Genomic DNA, 22,298 nt, shown 5'->3' with positions numbered 1-22,298 from the left:
TCAGACTAATGATTACTGTGTATTTTCAGAATTTTGGTATCTCTCACTCACCAGCCTTTAACCATCTGTATTTTTACTTTACCAATCCTACCCCTTACTCTCTCCAGATATAGTTCTCAGAACACTTTTTTTTGCCTCTCTCACACCTACACACAATCTTTTCATATTGATAAAACTCTACGAATGCTTAAATGTGGGTTTTGCACTAGTTGCAGTCACATTTGGGAAGGTCCTTCCATTATGCTGCACCATATGGATAGAAGTATTAAAGCAGAAGGACAAATTGACTGTAATGGCACAGCCATAGTGTATATTGCTATATGCTCCTGTTGTTACTCCTTTTATACAGAAATTACAATAAGGAAGTTAAGTGCTAGAATAAAGGAACACATATGCTATAAAGAAAAGAGACACAAATAATGCACTATTTAACCATTTCACTGTATGTAAGCCTTTTAAAAAGGTTTATTTTTCTGTCCTAGAGTTCATTTCAAAAGATTTGATGGGAGGTAACTACAAGAATAAAATTCTTAAAAGAGAAACTTTCTGGCGAGTTAATATGCAAACAGACAAATATCCTGCTATTAATGAAAGCATCTGTATAAAGTGTTTTTTTAGAATAGCATAATTGTTAATACTGGCTGGTTTACATACAAAATTGTCATTAATTAAATGTGTTCTATAGACTGAATTAGAACTGTTAGTTGATTGGTCAAATATTTAAGTACTAATTTTTACCAGTGTATTTAAATGTGGTTTTTACTGCACCTTTTATTCTGATGAAGTCTTTGGATGAAAGCACAAAATCTCTACAAATAAATACAAATTATTTTACTTGTAGCTTTTCTGCTGTTTGTTATAAGTTTGCTTTTACATTCTGTGGAGTGTTTAAGTCTTCTGTCTGGGAGCTACTCGAACCCAAGCTGTCAGTGTTATAGTTAGGTTTTAACCTACTGCATCGCAGAGCATGACCTAATGGCCACACCACTGAAACTCTTTAAGTATACCTTCTTTTGCTCTAGTCTCCTAAAGTTTTATAGCAGATATATTATCACCATAAGCACTGATATTTATACTTTCTGCTCAGAGAGCTGACATTTTGTCCAGTTGTCTGGCTATGACCATATGCAGCTCACCATTTCCCAGTTTCTCTCTTTGATATCCCCAACCATATATTCACCCCCAAAGTATTCCTCTGCCACTCCTTAACAAGGTAGATTCCCTTCACCAACCATAAGGACTGTTGTTGGGGGGCACTATTGTATGCAGGAAGTCCTCCTCTCAGTTTCACCACTGCTGGATGCATCACTTTAACATCTGCTAAGAGCATGATGCATTCATATGCAAATAACTTTAAAGTACATGTTTCCTCATCTTTCTAACTCAACTAGAACTCAGCAGGAAAACAGCAAGCAATGACCTGATATGTTCTGACTGTCTTTAAATAACAAACATAAAACTTATCCAGTGCTTTTCCTACAAGACTTGAATAGCTTGCAGGAGCCATCCTTCTTCTACCATTTATTGTAAAGTATTAAAAAGAAAGCTTCAATTAGTTCCGTCAGACATCCTTCTGGATATTTAATAATAATTTCCTGACCATCCCCTGATGTGCCCCTCTGCCTGTTCTACTGAGTTTACAAAGAGGTGCTAGGGTCTACTGATTTCCTGCTTTTTTCTTTTGCTGGCTTTGTACTTTGGGAGAAAAACTTTGTCTGAAAATATTATCCGAACCCTTGTCTAAAAATGTCAACAGAACCCTGGTAAAAAGTTTCACATCAGCATTGCAGAAGGACATAGACCAGTAATTAGCTAGGTCCTCCTGGTCCAGTTTATTCTTCAGATGGATGATCACAATGACCTCCTTCATGGAATCGAATAGCTTTCCATACTGCAGTATATCACTGAGTAACTTCACCAAATGAATACTAAACCCAGTACCTATCATTCAGTAAAAGTCTTCAGAGTTTAAACGTTTTCAAATGAAATCTCCATCCTACCATTAATTCTTTGTGTAATAACTTTCTTCTTGCCACTAACAATATCTCTATCCCATTCTCCATGCTTATTTTTGGCCACCTTGAGCATTTTATGCAAATCGCTGTGAAAATGCCGAATACTTCTTTAACCTAGTAACTTGCCACCACCCCTTGCTCTTCCATGTCCCTCAGGGCCTTACCCATGATGATTCTTTTGCTGTTTCATTGCCACCTCTCATTAAGTCCACCACCCAGCCTCTATCCTATCAAATACCTCTTCCTGTGGCCCCACCCAATTTCTTTAATGAATTCTTTGAATTCAGTAATCATGTCCCAAATTCATATTAATTTTTCCTGAATTCCAGATACTCTATAATGTCTTTATTTTCTCATTGCAGCATTCTATCTGATCTGTTCTTTCTTTATTCAGTTTCTCCTCTTTATGGCATGTTCTACATTTGCAATATTGCTTTTTCTACCATTGCAATATTGCTTTAATGTGTTCTCACCATGCCTCAATTATTCCATAATCAGTTTCTTTTCCTCAACCCAACTAACTTACCATATCATAACCAGACTTACCATATCCTTGATCTACATAAAAATAGAACTAACCTTCAAGTTCTATGGATTCTCTCTCCACCTTTTCCTCTTGGATCTGTGTGTTAACCAGACCATTTCAATCTATATACAGTGGATATAAAAAGTTTACACACCCCTGTTAAAATGCCAGGTTTTTGTGATATAAAAAATGAGACCACAATAAATCATTTCAAAACTTTTCCCACCTTTAATGTGACATTAGAAAAATAGGGGAAAAAATATAAAAAATAAAAAATGTACGATACGCTGGTTGCATAAGTGTGGACACCCTTAAACTAATACTTTGTTGTGTGTACACACCCTTAAACTAATACTTTGTTGAAGCACCTTTTGATTTAATTACAGCATTCAGTCTTCTTGGGTACACACCTGGTATCAATTAAAGATACTTCGATTAACCCCAAATAAAATTCAGCTGTTCTGGTAGGATTTTGTTGACAGTTACTCAGTCGCCTACTACAGCAAAAGCCATGGTTCATAGAGACTGTACAAAGCATCATAGAGATCTCATTGTTGAAAGGTGCCGGTCAGGAGAAGGGTACAAAAAAGTTTCCACAGCATTGGATATAACATGGAACACAGTGAAGGCAGTTATCAAAAAGTGGAGAAAATATGGGACAACAATGACATTGCAAAAAACAGGACATCCCTCCAAAACTGATGAAAAGACAAGACAAAAACTGGTCAAGGAGGCTGCCAAGAGACCTACAGCAACACTGAAGGAGCTGCAGGAATTTCTGGCAAGTACCGGTTGTGTATTACATGTGACAACAATCTCTTGTATTCTCCATAAGTCTGGACTATGGATAGGGTTGCAAAACAGAAGCCTTATCATACACAGAAAAACATCCAGGCCTGGCTAAAATTTGCAAAACAATACATCAAGTCTCCCAAAAGCATGTGGGAAGATGTATTATGGTCTAATGAGACCAAGGTTGAACATTTTGACCACAATTCCAAAAGGTATGTTTGTCTCAAAAACAGCACTTCACATCACCAAAAAAACACCATCCCACGGTGAAGCATGCTGGTGGCTGTATCATGCTTTGGGGGTTGCTTTTCTTCAGCTGGAACTGGGGCTTTAGTCAAGGTGGAGGGAATTATGAACAGTTCTATATACCAGTCATGTTTGGCCCAAAACCTTCAGGCATCTGCTAAAAAGCTGAAGAGGAAGAGGAATTTCACCTTTCATCATGACCACGACCCCAAGCATGCACCCAAATCAACAAAAGAATGACTTCACCAGAAGAAAATTAAAGTTTTGCAATGGCCCAGCCAGAGCCCAGACCTAAATCCAATAGAAAATCTGTGGGGTGACCTGAAGAGGGCTTTGCGCAAGTGATGCCCTCACAATCTGACAGATTTGGAGTGCTTTTGCAAGGAAGAGTGGGCAAATATTGACAAGTCAAGCTGTGCCATGCTGATAGACTCCTACTCGTACTGAATGCTGTAATTAAATCAAAAGGTGCTTCAACAAAGTATTACTTTAAAGGTGTGCACACACAACAAAGTATTAGTTTAAGGGTGTGCATACTTATGCAACCAGCGTAATGTACATTTTTTATGTTTTATATTTTTCCCCTAACAGATTTGTTTGTTTTTCTGTTGAATTGTACAGGTTATAGGTCACATTAAAGGTGGGAAAAATTTTGAAATTATTTATTCTGATCTCATTTTTTTATATCACAGAAACCTGGTGTGTAATTTTTTTATACCCACTGTATAACATGACAAACATCAGCCCAGAATCTCGCCCCTAACAACTTCAATTGTCATGTTAAAGTCAACTAAAAGGCTATCTTGTCTTCTTGCTTGATTGAACTTTGCCCTATAAAAAGCAAACTGCTTTGCCTTCCATTTCTCTCTCTAGATGTATACCATGCTAACGTATGGAATCTGTACTTTTTCTTTGGCATTTTCTGGCAAAAGAAGAGTGATTTAAAAACCAAATACCTATTGTGGCAGCTGGCAGTTCATCTTCAAACGTTTACAAATCAAAATCAGATCTCCAAAATTAATCTCTAGACAACATTTATTTTATTTATAGTTGATTTACCAGGATTGTCCATTGGGCCCGAATAACTCGTTTTCAATGGAGTCCTGGGGAGAAAAGCTCCAGAACAAAGATACAAAAGATTACAGATGTTCACACTTTTACACTTATAATCATAGTAAAACAGATTGTCAAAAACAGTGGTAACAAAACTATACAGTGGTTGACAAATGTAGACAATTGTGGGTTCAAGACAAAAAACAAAGGACAGGTGGTTACAATGCAAAGAATCTAAGGTTTAAGCAGCTGCAAATAGACTACTTTGGTTACATTATGTATGATAAACATAGCATTGCTGTAGCAAATATGTAGTATCTTGAGTGGAATAGTAGAATTTAAGAATTATTAGGTGTTACTGCATTTGCTTATTTATAGTATCTGGTTATATATGATATGGTTGCCTGTAGGGAATAGACTAGGCTATGAGGGGTGGGAGCAGGAGCATTCCCAGGAGGATGTTAAGTGTGTATGCAGAGATTTTTTTAAAGCTGGGAGGTTAGTAGTGGTACAGATGGAGGGGGGAAGGGAGTTCCATAGACGTGCCAGGGCAAAAGACAGCAGGTTTTTCCCTGGAGAGTGAAGAGGTTTATACAGTTCTGTCAGATTTTGGGTATTAGATCTTAGGAGTCTTTGTGGCATGTGCATTTTAAAGGTGGAGCTGAGTGAGGGACAGAGGGATGGATGGAATATGAGTTTGTGCGCAAAGGTGAGCTGAGTAAAGAAGAGATAGTTAGGAAACTCAAGCCAGTTTAGTTTGTGGAGAGATACACAGTGGTGAGTAGATGCTTTGTGGCTAGTGGCAAATTTGGCAATTTTATTATAACAGGAGGACAGTTTTGTTTTGAGGGATGATTGAAGATTTGTTAGAAGAGGAGCGCCATATAGAAGGGAAGGCATGAGGAATGTTGTAGCAAGAGTGAGCTTAGTAGATGTAGAGAGGAATCGATTTTGTCGATATAGTATGCCAAGTTTGTAGTGTTTTTTTTTATGTTTAGTTGTAGATGGCTATTGAATTTGAGCTGGTCATCTATCTGGACCCCTAGCAGTTTGGTTTCAGATACTAGTTCAAGAGGTGTGTTGTTTTGGCTGATGATAGAGAGTAGATTTCTGTCAATGGTTGTGTTTTTTGAGGGAGTGAATACCATAAGTTTGGTTTTTGATGCATTGAGTGCTAAATGATTGTTTTTCATCCACTGTTCTGTGGTAGAGAAGGCATCTTGAGTTAATTTTAAGAGAGTGGGAATGGATGTGGCTGTGCAGATAATTGTAGAATCATCTGCATATTGAATAAGTTTGGCATGGGGAATTGAGTGGAAGAAGTCATTTATGAATATATTGAAGAGGAGAGGACCCAAGATGGAACCTTGGGGGACACCAGTGGGTGTATTCAGGAAGGAGGAGGTGTCTGTTTTCCATTTGACAGCTTGTTGCCTATGGGAGAGAGAGCTGCTGAACCAATTGAGAGAGGCAGGGGATAGGTTTAGGTTAGATAGTTTAGTTAGGAGAAGGCTGTGAGATATAGTATCGAAGGCTTTAGAGAGGTTGAGAAGGAGGTAGATACAATAGAGCCAGAATCTCGGGCTATATTTACTTTTTCCAGGAAGGAAATGAGAGCAGTCATGGTGCTGTGGCTGGGTCTGAAACCGTGTTGTGTGGAAGTTAGTAAGTTATTGTCTAGGATATAGGGAAGGAGTTGGAGATGGATACATTTTTCTAAGAGTTTTGATATAGGAGAAAGGATGGCGATGGGACGGAAGTTAGTGATATTGTTATTATTGCCTCCTTTGTGCAAGGGTATGATGAAAGCTTTTTTCCAGAGTGTGGGAACAAGACCTTCCTGGATAGAGCGATTTATTAGGATGCTGATGGGAAAGGCAATGGCTTTGGCAGCTATGTTGAGGAAGGATGAGGGTATGTTATGAGGTGCATTAGTACATGGCTTTAGCTTTTGCAAGAGTTTTTTTATGGCAGAGGTAGGGATGGGTTTTAGGAAGAAAGGTGGGAGTTGAGAGATAGGAGTTGCGGGGGGAGGTAGGAGGAGGGATGCAGGTGTAGGTGGTGAGGGATTATTGAAAAGGGATGTGGTTAGTTTAGAGATAGAGTCTAAGAAGAAAGAGTTGAATTGGGTGGCCAGATCAACATTTGGGTCTGGGCTTGGGTTTTCTACTGAGCCAGGTTTTAGGAGTTTATTGATGCCTTTCCAGAATTTTTGAGGATTGGTTTTATGGTTGTTTTGGAATATGGAGTAGTAGTTTTGACGATCTATAGTGATAAGCTTTTTAACTTTGTTGCGAAGAGTTCTGAATTCATTAAGGGTGGAGGGAGTTTTGTTTCTTTGGTAATATGCCCAGGTTTTGTCTCTAAGTTTCATGGCAGTTAGTTTTTTTTTTGTTAGCTAGGGGGCGGTATTGTTTTGTATTATTTTGGTTTTTAGGGGGGCAAAACTATTTAGGAGATTTAGGAAAGTTGTATTAAAGTATGTAACAGCATTATCCAGGGGTAGGGTTTTTAGTGGGTTCCAATTTATTGATTTTAGGGAGTCTGAGAAGGTTACTGGGTTGAAGTTTTTTAGGTTGCGAGTGCTGATGTAATTACGTGTTGTTGTAGTGGGCATGGAAGATGTTTAATGAAGATGGGAAGATGGTCACTGAGGGAGTCAGGTAGAGTTCCACTGTTGGTGTAATAGTGGGGATAAGAGACTAAAATCCAATCTAGGGTGCTGCCACTGGAGAAATCTTTAGAGGGCCTGGTAGTCAGGTTGATGAGCTGAGAGTATTTATAAAGGTTAATGTTTAGGGTGTGTGTGGAGAAATGATTGGAAGACCAATTAATATTTGTGTCACCCATGATAATAGTTTCATTGCTGATATTGATAGAAAGCCAAGATAGGATCTCTTCTAGTACTGAGACATTGCCACCAGGGGGAATGTAAAGTGAAACTATGCAAATGTGTTTGTGTTTATTTAATTGAAATATACCTAATACTAGTTCTGCATTGGAGAAATTTGGAATGGGTTTGTTATAGGGAGTAATGGATAGGGTGGATGAATAGAGTAAAGCTACCCCGCCACCTTTTTTATGGGTCCTGTCTTTTCTGATTATTGAGTAGTTTGGTGGCAAAACTTCGGTGTCTTTTATATTAGGTCTTAGCCAGGTTTCAGAGATAGCTAGGATGTCAGGTTTGTTGTGGAGAAGCCATGCATGAAGGTTAGGGATTTTGTTCACTATGCTTTGTGCATTTAGAGAAGCTAGTAGAAAGGATTTGGATGTAGAGGTAGTGGTGATTGGGCCTGGGTTAGGGTGTATGTCACCAGATAAGAGTGTGGTTGTAAGGTGTTTGATTAAGGTAATAAGGTGTTTGGATTGTGTTGTTTGAATGTAGTTGGTTTTCAGATATTTGTGGATGTTGGAGGTTAGGGAGGGACTAAAGAGTTTATAAGAAGTGTTTAGTTTGTAGTGAAAAAATAGATGGGAGTTAATGGGATAAAGTTCAGGGGTTATTGTGATAAATGGTTGTAAGTGAGAAGAGGGGTGGGAGCTAGTAGAGTGAAAGGGTGGTAAATGATTGGTGGGGTTGGGTTGGGTGAGGTAGTGGGTATAAGTAAGGATGAGAATTAATAGTAGTTGGATTATGAATGATATGTGTTTTGTAGTCATGTTGTGGTTTTGATAAAGTCTTGTATGTAGTGTAGGGAAAAAGGATGTGAAATAGATATAGTATTATAAGATAAGATAAGATATATAAGACAGATAAGACTGTTTAATCATAGTCTTACCTCTGGATACGTACCCAGGGAGTGGCGCACTGCAACTGTGGTCCCACTTCACAAAGGCGGTGCCTCCACCGACCCTGGAAATTACCGGCCCATTAGCTTGACAAGCCTTATCTGCAAAGCCATGGAGAGGATCATAATGGACCTCATAAATAAAGACATAGGGAATTTGCAGACTTTGGATCCATCCCAGTTTGGCTTTGTCAAAGGCAGATCATGCCTTCTAAACTTGGTTGACTTTTTCAAAACAGTCACCAAAGCCATTGATGAGGGAAAGGCAGTCCATACAGCCTACCTCGATCTGGCGAAGGCCTTTGATACAATACCCCACTCGGGTATCATTGAAAAACTCATCAGCTTAAATGTTAACCCATACATTACAAGATGGGTTGCAAACTGGCTGAGTGACAGAACCCACAGGGTCAGAGTTGCTGGCGCCATGTCAGACTCAAAGCCTGTCACAAGTGGTGTACCACAGGGCTCAGTCCTGGGCCCACTCTTGTTTGGCATCTACTTTTCCGAAGTACAAGCAAACACAGGAGGGTTATGGCTGACAAAGTTTGCAGATGACTGCAAACTGGGCGCCATAGTAGAAAACACATCTGACACAGATATCCTTCAGAAGGGTCTCACAGAAACGGATAACTGGTGCCAGAGCCATGGCCTAAAGTTAAATGCCAAAAATGCATAGTCATACCCTTCGGGAAAAACAAGGTTACCCCTAGCTACCAAATAGGTGGCAATCCACTGAGTACAGAAGAAGTTATCAGGGACCTGGGGACCCAGGTTGATAGTAGTCTGTCATTCGACACCCATGTAGCTAAAGTAGTTAGGAAGACCTTCTACATTGCCCACCTTATCATGAAGGGATTCTCATCTAGATCAAGGGAGGTCATAGTCTCCCTATACTCATCACTCATCAGACCAATGATTGAGTACAATGCCCCATTTGGAATGTATCTGACCCGACACTTGCAGCAGCTGGAGAGGCCACAAAAGTTCCTCACCAAAAGGATAAAGGGTCTCAAACATCTGTCCTATGCTGCCCGACTGAAAGAACTCCACCTCTATTCAGTCGCCACCGCTTGCTCAGAGGTGACCTTTGCCTAACATACAAGGCCATGTCAAACCCAGATTTGATGAATATGCTTCACCTCAAAAATCTAGATCCGTCAGAGCCACAAGGGCGGAGACTTAAACCTCGACACGGCTATTAATAGGACGTGCTGGAGGGATAGATTCATCACCCAAAGACTCCCTATGCTGTGGAATAAAATCCCGGTATATGTGAGGCAGAGCACCTCGCTGGCCTTGTTCAAGAGAAATCTTGACCAATGGATGGGAGATCACAGATATACCCCAGGGATTACCTCAGTGTCACTGCTCAACAGAGGCACAGCAAAATAATGGGTATAGTTCCCCATACTAAAGGGGTGGCGTAAGCCACAAAACTATGGGCTAGGCTTGTAAATGCCCTCGGGCAGATAGCCTAGTATGAACCTATGAACCTATGAACCTATGAAGGGAGGTGTGATGAGGTGTGTGATGAGGGAGGTGTTGTTAGTGAAAAAGGGTGGAGTGTAGTAGGTGGAAAGTGAGTAGGGAAGGATTGTGGTGGAGGGAGGGGGTTAGAGGAATGTAGTGGAGAAGGGGAGGGGTGTAATGGGTAGAGAGGAAGTAGGGGTGGTTAGTATAGTTTGAGAGGAAGTGGGAGTGGTTAGGATAGTATAAGTGGAGATGCACTGGGGGTGGGTGAGATTTGGGGGTAGGGTAGGGAATCGGAGTTAGCCTGCAGGGCGAACGGAGCGGGATACACCTAAGGAAGGCAGGCAGCAGGACAGTGTAAGAAACAATCAGTTTGGTGGAGGTAAGTACAGAGGTAAGCAAGGTGGTAAATGTGACTCTTGGAGTGCAGTATAAAGGAAAAAGGAGAAGACAGAAAGTAGAGGTCGAATGGGTAGAGCTGCAACTTAGCAGTTAGTATAGAGAAAAATGTTAAAAAGTGGTATTGAAGTGCCATAGTGAAGCAACAGATGTTTCAGTCTTTAAGCCACAGGAAAACACAAGAAACACCAGATTCAAGATGCAGGCAGCAGTTCAACCAGGATAGTAAACCAAACAATGAAGGAAGAAGGTTGAAAAAAATTAATAGCACACAACTCCAAGGATTAAGCACTTTTGAAAAAACTTCATCAGAATTATTTAAACACTGAACAGCAATATATATATATATATATATATATATATATATATATATATATATATATACCCCACACTTAATTACATAACCAATGAATTCTTTCCCTTAATTAAAAACCACACACACAGTAGTTTAAAGCAACACAATATTAAATACCTAGCATTCAAATAAAATTGCATAAACACAAACATCCTATATACTACAAATGGAGAAGCAGCTTTAAACAATATAAGATTTTAATTTAAGCACACTGGTTATAGATATATTATCATTGAGACCCAAGGGAGACTGTGGCATTCAATTTCACTTGCCAGCTTAATTCCTCGGCTTCCAGTTCATCTTCCCAAGGTCCTCCTCTATAGTCCCTTGGAACAAATTCCAACACAAAAAGAAACAAAACATGGTTAGTGTTGGTACTAATATGCCTAGCCATTGCATTTTTCATATCCCCCTTCATAATATCAAGTCCATGTTCATACAGACGTTCCCTGAATTTTCTTTTTGTCTTTCCTATATAAAAATGTTGGCAGTTAAGGCATTTCCCCACATATATAACCCCCATAGTATTGCAAGCACAATGAAACTTAGGTCTTAAAATCTTATAATTAACCTCTACTTGATCACCTTCCAGTACCATCCTACACTGGGTAAAATGACCACATTTACAAGTACCTCATTGGAGCTGTGTGTTATTACATTTTATTCAACCTTCTTCCTTCGTTGTTTGGTTTACTATCCTGGTTGAACTGCTGCCTGCATCTTGAGTCTGGTGTTTCTTATGTTTCAGTCTTTTCCTATTGGAGTAGTTTCCAACTCATGAACTCATTCTTTTGAGGGACTTCTGTACCCTTTTCTAGTCTTATAATTTCAGAAGAGTTGTATACTTAAAAGGACGCACAGTACTTTATAATCTTTTATGGCTTCAGAACCACATTGAAGTCCCTTCCAGTAATGACTCAGTCATCTGCTTTAATAACTTTTTGTGTTATAGCCATAAAATCAATGACTATCTTGTCATCATCCCTATTTGTTCTAAAATAGGATCCTAACACCACCATGCTCTCCTTTGTAATACATTTCCCCCACTATCTCCCTACCACTCCCTTCTGGTGCTCCCCTTTAACATTTCCAGCCTAAATGCATTCTTATCAGAAGCTCTATCACCTCCTTCTCCCCTTTTTTACAAGCTACCCACAACAGTTGATACCCTTTCTTTTTCTTCAGTTTACTAATCGTTCTTGCTTTTAGCATCAAGTTTTGCAGTATTGTTAATATCTGCTCTTTCTCACATTAATTTGCACAGTACACTCTCTCATTTGAATGGACTGTTGATCCCCATAGTATTCTGTATAACTAATTTATGCTCCTCTCCCTCCCACTGTCCCCTTCCTCCTCCCCTTGCTCCTCTGCTGCTAGATCACACTTGTTCTTAAGTGAAGCCACCTTTTGCACTGATGCTGTCCTATGCCCTGGCAGCATGAAGCATCAGTTGCCACAGACCATTCTAGTTAGCTACATATATAGTCTCCACTGGCACCTCCAACATATCCCTGTCCTTCTGTAACCTGGAGACCCTCTACTTATCTCATTTCTTTTATCCTTAACACATTATGCTTGCTTTTATTCACTTTCAAATCTCTCATCAGTATCACCCATATAATAAGCTATAAAGACATCCTCATAATCTCTCTGCAGGAATGGACAGCTGTCTTCAACAGAAACAGGCTTATAAACCTGTTTTGTAGTCTAGTCTACCCTAAATCATCTTATAATCAATGTTCTGTTCTCTCAGCTACTTGTTGGACTGCCTCCTCCACTATGAGTTGCACTCCTCATAACTGCTAAATAATTACAATTTCTGTACATGCTAATACCTGTCCAAACTTGTCCCTCTCCTAGCCTTCTTCTAACAATACTATAAATATTACTACACACACAGTGTTAGCACCGAATGTTCCCTCATCCTTATGTTTGCTCTCCATACTCTTCATTTCCACTTATGATGACATCCTTGTCAAGCTATAACAGAATGCAATCAGACTTAAGTATCCAACTTAACTAACAAAACATTCCTTAATTGTTCCTTAATAAAGGGTACTACCTCCTTCCTAATGCACCTCTATGCTTTTCAAAGCAGCTTAGATATGATCACCCTTAAGTCATTAATAAATACTGCTTTCCTAATATACCTACTAATCAGGAGAATCCAACTAAAGAACTAAATAGGGTATGAGCAGCACCCCTTTTTGTCTTACCCTAGCAATGCAAGTTCAAAGTTTATAGTAAGTCTACCTTAGGGTTATAAATGATACATACGTACCTACTATTACTGAATACAACCTGCTGACCTATTAACTGAAGCCTTCCTTTATAAGGTATCCTACTGTACGCAAACAGAGAGAGAATAAAAAAGGTCTGAGTAACAACCTGCTGCTTTGGTGTTTTGATATTTCTTTGCAAGTATTAGAAAGAAATAAGGAACAAAGTAGGACAAGACTGAAAAAAAAACAGTTTTTAAGAACATAAGCTACTATATAAAAATGGAGAGAAACCTCTGACTCCCATCAAAAACAAACCTTCATTTTTCTATCTACTCCACTTATTAACATTTCAGTTATCAATGACACCAATAGCATGTGATCACATTCTTGTCCAAGACCAAATTTGGTCCAGTGGGGTCAGTTTTCTAACCCAGTTAACAAATTGTATACAAAAACAAATAAAATAAATAAATAAATGTATCCTACAAAATGAACCATGTACTGTACTGTATAGAAATATGTACACATCAAAGCTCTTCTCTGTGCTGGCCATAGAAGTCAAACAATGAATACCATACAAAACAATATGAAATTGTCAAGCAGAACCAAGTCAAATATTTACAACATGAGGACTCAAGGAGGTCAGGTTGGGACAAAAAGGGAAGAAGTCCTTGGAAACAAAATATATCAGATATATCACTGACCTGCTTCTGCCCCCCTCCCCCATCACAGCCTGCACACAGCAATAAATAAAAAATAAACCTTCACTGTGTGATTAGCAATAGCAATCAAGAACTCATTCTTAAACACACTGAAGTGCCAACTCAGACAACATCTTATTTTGAAACTAACCTAGAAATGCACAGGTGCATAGCCAAGCATCTCATGGATGTATGGCTATGCACCTGTGCATCTCCACGTTAGATTCAAAAGTACACATGGGGTATACCCTTGCGGATCCCCAGGTTAGGCTAGACTTACACATGCATAACAAGCCCAGTACTTAAATACATCCCAATTTCCCACAGTAAAGGCTAAATATATTCTCCCTGCATCTCACTAATTCATTTCCCTTACTAACAAACCTTTCCCCCTAGTCATCTCTTCTTTTCCTCCTTTCTTCTCTTTTCTGCAAAACCTTTCTTGCCTTCTCAGATAATACTTGCCTTTCAAGATTTACTAAATGCTACCCCCCCCCCTTCTTCTAGTACATCATTTTCTCTCCTACATCATGCATAAGACATAGGAATAATTTTGCATCAACCAAACAGTCTCAGTTTTTCTTGTTCTGGCTTCATTATTGCCACTTTTTTTCTTCCATACCTACAGGATATAGAACATGCACTCATGCCCAGTGTATACACCATGTATATGACTATTGTAAATATTGTTTTCTTGCATAAAGGTTCAAAGGTGTGCACTAAGCTGATGGCCCTGGAGCCTTTACAACCTTAGCCCATATATAATGTCTTATCTGCCACCAGACTTGATGCAACTGTGGACCTTTTCTCATAGGTTCATAGGAGGTTAATAGACTAATGGCTTAACAGCCCTTGCAATCCTAGCTAATATAACCCAATTTTACCCAATATATGACCCCCTAGGGGCAAGAGAATGTCATGGATATGTGTCTATGCCTTGATTATCCTACGAATTGCCCCTGTCCATGAGGAACATATGTGCTACCCCAGGTGTAAATTTGTGAGTCCCCATTCATTGATCCAAACTGCTTTTTAAGAGGGCCAGGGAAGAGCACTGCATAGCATGAATAGGAAGCCTGTTCCAAACAAGGGGCAATCTCTATGACACGTCTGTCTGTCCAGTTTTTGTTTGAGTCTCTGACGAAGTTTAGATCTAAATCTTGCAATTTGATTAAAATCTTTCACTAAGGTCTGTATACCTTTGCTTCTGGAGTTTCCCTTCTTCTCTAGTAATACATGGCTCTTTGCTGTCATGCACTATGTTCAGACATAGGATATACAATGGCAATTTACTTTAGCTGGCTCCTACCTACCCACCCTATGCACATGAGCTATATTTAAAGCCACACCCATGAAATACTAAAATATTTAAAAAAGTTCTGTTCCAAAAAATCAGGACATATTTTGGGATTCCCAGCCTCGGCCTGTTCTTCTGGACAGATTCTTTTTGTAAATGCCTTTATTAAATTATACTGACATTTTGCCTCCTGCAATAATTTTCAGAATTTCAGTCATCTAAGTGAAGACCGGCTAATCAAACACTAATTCATTAAGACTTATTGCAAAAGCACTGCTTTGATGTCCTGATTCACATAATTTTATGCAGATGCAAGGTTTCCCATTGCAGGGGGTTGCACGTCCTGCATAACCTACACATTATATTTAACCAAGTGGCTGCAAAACTTCAGAGGAAGAATAATACATTCAACAATAACCCAATTAATGCTTTCATTCTCAAATACCTGCTTTATTTTATTTTAGGATTACCATGGAGACAGTTTTAGACCCAGGCACCACTGTAATGAGCATCAGATAGATCATCAGTCCTGCACCCCCCCCCTCCACACACACACACACACACACACACACACACACACACACACACACACACACACACACACACACACACGCACACGCACACACATGCACACACACACACATACACACTCCGTTTGATATCTACAACTGTCAACAACCATCCTTTATTTTCAGAATATGCTTGATTTTGCCTCACATTTTTGCCCTGTCTCTCAGAAAAAAAAATGATTTTCTCGCTAGTCACCAGGAATTACAATTGATCAGTGATAGGTCCATAGGTGTTTACTAGGCTAATGACCACAAGGGCCTTTTTATGCCTAGCCATGCATTCAAAATCTCTGACAAGTTCTGGTACCCTTGATAAGTGTAAACAGGGGCTTGGGAGATTATACATTTACAAGCAGTGGCCTGGGAGATGAACCATTTACAGGCTGCCTGTGTCCATTAGAGACATAGGTACCAAACCAGGGATACATTTCCTGTTCCTCATCTAACTGTCAAGTTGCACTTGAATTGGGTTAGGAAGGAATTCTGCTTCACATGGATGGGGATCCTGTTCCAAAGAAGGATAGTCTTTGGAATACATACCTGTCCCTCTAGCAGCTCCTATTTATATCACAGGCAAGTTTTTAGTCTTTAGAATGGGTAATTCTGGTGCTGTCTGTTTTGCAGATATGCAGGAGGTCCACCAGAGTGTGGTCTGACAATGCCTTTTATGCCAGGCACTGATCTCCCTTTAACAGCCTGCAGATGACAGAGTACAAGGATAGGGCCTTGAGGCATTCTACATAGGACATGCTACTTACTCCCTGTATTCTTTTAGCTAGAAACCGCTGTGGACATTCCAGTTGTTGGATATGCCTGGTTAGGTACATACCAAATGGGGCATTGTAATCAATGATAGGTCTGGTGAATGCTAAATACAGTGGAACAATGACCTCCTTGGACCTAGATACCATACCTTTGTTTATAAGTTGTACAACATAGAATGCTTTCCTCACTACTGTAGACACATGATGGTCAAGGCTAGATTACTGTCTACCAGACACTAATAGTTTCTTACATTTTCTTCTTCAGAAAATACATGCTGATACAGTACCTAATGCTCTATTTACATTCTAAGTAAAGTAATATTTAAAAATTGTTCCAGAAATTCTAGACTTTGTCTGTCATTCTTTTTTTAGCTTTGATCCTAATTCTTTTGAGAAGAATGGCATACATACCACATGCTTTTGAAGGCTGCTCAATCGCCTGACCAATATTTTCCAAATTATATGTTTTTCAGTGACGGTGGGCCCCATCTGTTCAAGCTGCAGAACTTTATGATGATTTCTGTCAGTACACTTCCTTCCTTCTTGTGTACTTTCTTAGTGGCTATTTTTGTAGCCACTGTATTTTGTTTTGCAGCTGACCTAGATACATTTTCAAATCACTAAGTCCAGTTACCAGCATAAAGAAATGGTCATACATTAGAGGAATTACAGCAAAGTTTTATTGAGGGACTTAGTACATACTTTCCTAAATTCTTTAGTATGAGCTCTTCAGCATCAAAAGTCATCACAGTCTTTTCTCCAGATTAAGTACTGAGCCCGTGATAACGAGAAGGTTTACAGAGCATTTATTACTGCGGTATCATGGTGTGCCTGTTTAGTAATATCCATGAGGGTAATGTATTTTAAATATATACTTTTTACAATTTTTATGTTAGCGTTACACAAACCTTAACATTACTTAGCTACAACACATTCAACTTTTTAAAGTAATCACAAATATTAATGATGTTTGGAATTTTATGAGAAACTCATAATGTCACTGTTCATCTCAGTCAATACAGACCTGACCAGGAAAACAAAGTAACATTGACCCGGATTCACTAATCTTCCATGCAGGACTAGCTTAGTCCTGCATGGAAGCACCCATTTAGGAGGAGGACAGCAGCGCGCCATGCATATTAGTGAAGGTGCGCTGCTCGACCTCTTAGGCTTACACGGAGTATGTACGAGTGCAGGGGGCGTGTCTGAGAGCAGAGTTCTCAGAATAAATATGTCCCTGCAATGTAGAGCAGCACAAAGTGGAAATAAATGAGCGAGACTGCTCATAGCTGTCCGCATATCCCCAAAAACAGTCCTCCATGTGTACAACAGCAACAGGACATAAAAATCAGAAGAAGAAACCCCTTTATTTTTTTTTTTAAATCCGAGTACAGCTAACTGTAGGTGTGCGGGTGTGCCCATTGCTTAGCTATGGTTAAAGCAGCTTAAAAGGCTGATATATGCAAATGAAGCAGCACGGCAATAGTGTAGTGAGCAGAGAATTTGCCTAATGAGCAGGCATTCACGGTTCGAGTCCCACTGCAGCACAGTCTATTTTACATGGCAAAGCATGGTATAACTGATATTTTTATTGCAAAACCCACTAAATAACTATATTTATGAACTGGAGTACTGCCGGAAATGCACATGTGAAGAGTCAGTGTCATAATGAATAAGGTAGTAGTAAGGAGGTGTAAGCACATATAAGCAGTAGTAAGCATATGTAAGCACTAGTAAGTGTTTTTAAGTGCGTTTGCGTGGAGGTAAGCATTGTCTACACAGATTAAGCAAAGTAGAAGCTAACTGAGTGTAAGAAACTATAACCTGAAATAAGCAATGCTTACCATCGCGCAAACCTGCACAAACCCGCTTACGACTGCTTTAAAGTGCCTTAATCACTCTGTATCCAACGGGACTTTGTCTGCCCAGCAACAAAATAAACAGCCATGCAGGTCTCGAACCCAGGACCCTATACACCATAGTCCCAGGATCTATCCACCAAGCCGTCACAAAAGTACGGAAGAATGAGGTAGTAGTAAACATGTCCTCACCATAGTTTAACCAAACTGAACCTGTGAAAGGCATCAGTATACAGTCATATGTGCCATAACTGACTACATAACATAAATATGTGAACTAGAGTACAGCAGTAAGCCCAGAAGTGAGGTGTCAAAGTCCCCAATAAAACACAAGAACCCCACAGAGTGTATGTACACATCAATCAGGGCTACTAGGCATACATATAAGGTGTAATGAATAATAACACAATGCCAAAAAGGCATTATAATGAATGTCTGCTGTAGGCAACACCAAGCATTGCACAGGCCAGCTTAGGAGGTGTGAGCAATGTGTAGACCCGCTAACTCTTTGTGCCTAGTAGTATGCCACTTTAAACAATGCCAGCCTTAGGTAAGCAGGTTTGCCCATAGCTTAGCCTTTTCAAAACTGGCCAATCATGGAAAAGTGTGGGAAATCAGCCCTACTTAAACCCAAGAAGCGGAAATGCAGCTCATAACTGGTTGTAGCTTCCCCTTGCAGGGACTATGGCAGTCAGGGGAGAGGGAGTGCACTTCTGCATGCAGCGCTGGTGCATCCAGATGTCCAAGGTCATGGCTGGACTCATAGTTAAAAGACCATGCACAGAAACTGCTGCAGGGCCAGTACCAGGGCTACCAATATAAGGCGGAGGCCTGGGACCATCTCGCCCGTGACCTCACCCCGAACTGGCGAGCAGGTCAAGCACCACTATGCTGACCTGAAGTGGTGGAAGGGGGACCTCTTGGAGGAGTGGCTCCAAGATGCTAGAGCATCAGGGGATGTCCCTTCCATGTGTATCAGTCCACTACATGTTTAATAATTGCTAGCTCAGGTATATTATGGATATGTATGGCTAAATATTTGTCTTATATCCCCAACAGCTGCAATGGAGTGGTCTGCAAAGCCACATCTGCCACCTGGCACAGTTGCTACGTGAGGCAGGTTAGTTATACTCACGATTTTACTGTTATAGGAAATAAAAATAAAAGTAGTAGTAAAGTAATTGCTAGTATAAAACCTGTATTGTTCAAGGCAAGTACTGCATACACTAGAGAATAATGCAGGAAGAGTCTCATATTGTTAGTATGGCAATAAAAGTGTAATACCCTGACAAAGCAGGTCTAATTGCTGGACTGCATGTGTATATTCTGGTATCATATGGTAATGTAGATTTGCAATCATGTAATAGTACTATAGTATTAAGCACTGTTACCTACATGATGAACCATAATGTGAATGTGTAGAAATGCCTGTATATGATGGGTGTAATCCCCAGAGGCCATTTAGTACAACTGAGAGACACATAGACAGTAAACAGGGGAAATACAGACAGCAAAACCCAAATTGTACATGCAACTGAGATGTGAACTGTTGTTTTATTAGCACACACAGCCACTGTTTGAATCCTGCCAGTGGTAGTAGTCTGCATACAGAATTATACACCATGACAGATATGTCCAGACTGCCTATTAAAATGGCCCATATCTAATGCCTATCAACCTGTCCTCCTGGAAAATCAGTGGGATGATCCCAGACATATAGGCAGCAAACAGGAAATACAACTAACACACATCTCTGACAACAAACCTGGCACACTAGCAACTCCCCAATACCTTATGTGACTAAGAAGCCACGTATGTCCCATTTACAAACCAACCTGTTAAGCTGTGGTCAGAGTGTATACAGTAACAAAGTGAGATGTATGTGCATAATACTAATGTGTAATCTGGAACCTTGTGTGACAACAGTCAGGTAGTGCTAACAAACATTGCTCCCACAGGGGATTGTGAGTGTTGCAGTTTCTCTGAATAATAAAGTATCACTGGTCACTGTCGCCCACACTGTGCTACATAATATAAGTGTGTAGGAAAGCATGTATATGCGTGTCAGGTCACTAAAGGTGGAAGAGGGCAATATTCTAGATATGTCCAGGCATACCAGCATGTGGTCAACACATGGCCAGAGTCTGTGCAGAAAGAGTTGGATAGCATAGTGCAAATCATCAACCTGGAATCCAGCCGTATGTGTACAGTCAGTGTTAACAAATATTCCCTCCACAGGTATACCAAGTAAGAGGTGTATACTGCAGGTAAAACCGGTTCATGTGTAATGTTATTAACAGCCATATCAGTGTCCAATATAGGTCTATAAGGTAGTGTAGTAAGACTTGTAAGGTTCAGATAACAGCACTGACTAGGAAAGTAATGTGGAGTACAGGAATATACTACTTGTTAATTGACATCTTTCTCTCCCCCACCTTATCTCCAACAATAATCAACATACCCACCCCAACTGGTATGTACTGACTCTGATAATGGCCAATCATTTGATAAATATTCTAATGGTTCTCATGCATGTGCCATATTGACTTATTCCAAAATTATTGGCATGGTGCCATCAACATACCTGCATGCTGTTCTTATTACCACTGTGGTCCCATATATGCATGTGTTCTGTTTGCTATGCAACTGTTCCGTATCTGGTGTCTGGGTTAATGGGAATATCTATGCATGCTGTTATACCTAACCCTGGAATGTGTTGACTATTGCTAACCCATATATGATGTTGAAATCGAAACACTATAGCACACTTGAGAAGGCCGATCTCAGTGGACCCACCTGTCCCACCTCAGCTGGCCAAGGCACCGGGCACCAGCATGTCTGGTACCCAACCCTGCACCTCCCTGTCCGTTGGTCTTGCACCACCTTTGGCTGGAACTGCCTCAGGGGATGGGGCTCCCCCCACACAGACACCTGTCACCCGTTGCCAGGTCAGGGTGCTGGTGCATAGAGCGATCAACAATCAGATCGGTGATCTTCTACGCCAGCTTGAGGGCCTCGTGTCACGATTAGAGAGTCAGCCTGGCTCTGCGGCTCAGCCCCCAGCACATCCACTTTCGGGGCTGTGAAGGTGCAGTGGTGACTGCTCATGGGTGGGGACCTCAGTCCCACTGTTACCACTAGGGGGCCTGTGGGTTTCCGATATTCCAACACCCCTCCCCATCAAGGTGTTCACCCTCATGTGTCATATACTGCCCCTGTATGCGTCTTCTCTGCCTTGTCTGTTAACCTACCCAACCTACCTCCCCAAATATACCTACTACCCCTCCCCAAAATCCCACTCCCACCAGAAAAAAAAGGGCAATCTGTTCCCACAAAAAAATCTCGCCCCATACATAGCTGTCCATTTCACACACGTGTCCACTGGACACATGTAATCTGGTTGAATTGGTATCACAATGAATTGTTGTTGTCCTCACCTCTCTCCCAGGGGTTTGAGTGTCCAACATACTTCCAAATTCAGTGTATATGCACAGCCGTTGCTGGAGAAGAAATGGGCAGCTATGGACCTTCCCTACACCCTTCCTGCACATCTCTAGCTATTTTCCCTACTGTCTTTCCCTCTTTGTGCCCCCTTTTCACCACTTTCCTATCAACCCTTTTTCTTTTCTTTTAAAGAAATTAGTGCAGGAGTGAGCGTAAGTACGCAGTTTTAAGCAGCAGTAAGTGGGTTTAAGCCTGTTTGCGCAGGGGTAAGCACTGCCCACACAGGTTAAGCAATGTAAAAGCTAACTGAGTATAAGAAACTGTAACCGGAAGTTTGTGGTGCTTAGCTCCACACAAAGCTGCGCAAACTTGCTTACATCTGCTTTAAAGTGCCTTAATCACTCTGTATCCAATGGGCAATGTTCTGGCTAGCAAGAAAATAAACAGCTCATGCAAGGCTCGGACCCCAGACCCTGTACACAATAGACAAAATGATTTACCACTAAGCCATGCTAGATACAAAAAAATCTGATGTTTTCAAAAACATATCATCCAGTCCAGTTATGCAACAGTACAGAGAATGTATACCAACATCTAGATGTATGTGTGTGTATGTGTGTGTAAATATATTAATATCTAAACAGATACAACATATCTATATATGTAGATTTTATATATATATATATATATATATATATATATATATATATATATATTTCTAAAACTATATACATATATATTAATATATATGATCATATATACATGCAGACTCCTACATCGACACACATATATATG

This window comes from Protopterus annectens, chromosome 8.part0 (assembly GCF_019279795.1).
Source record: "Protopterus annectens isolate FY-2018-M chromosome 8.part0, PAN1.0, whole genome shotgun sequence".
Lineage (NCBI taxonomy): Eukaryota > Metazoa > Chordata > Ceratodontiformes > Protopteridae > Protopterus > Protopterus annectens.
Note: the sequence above shows the minus strand (reverse complement) of the source record.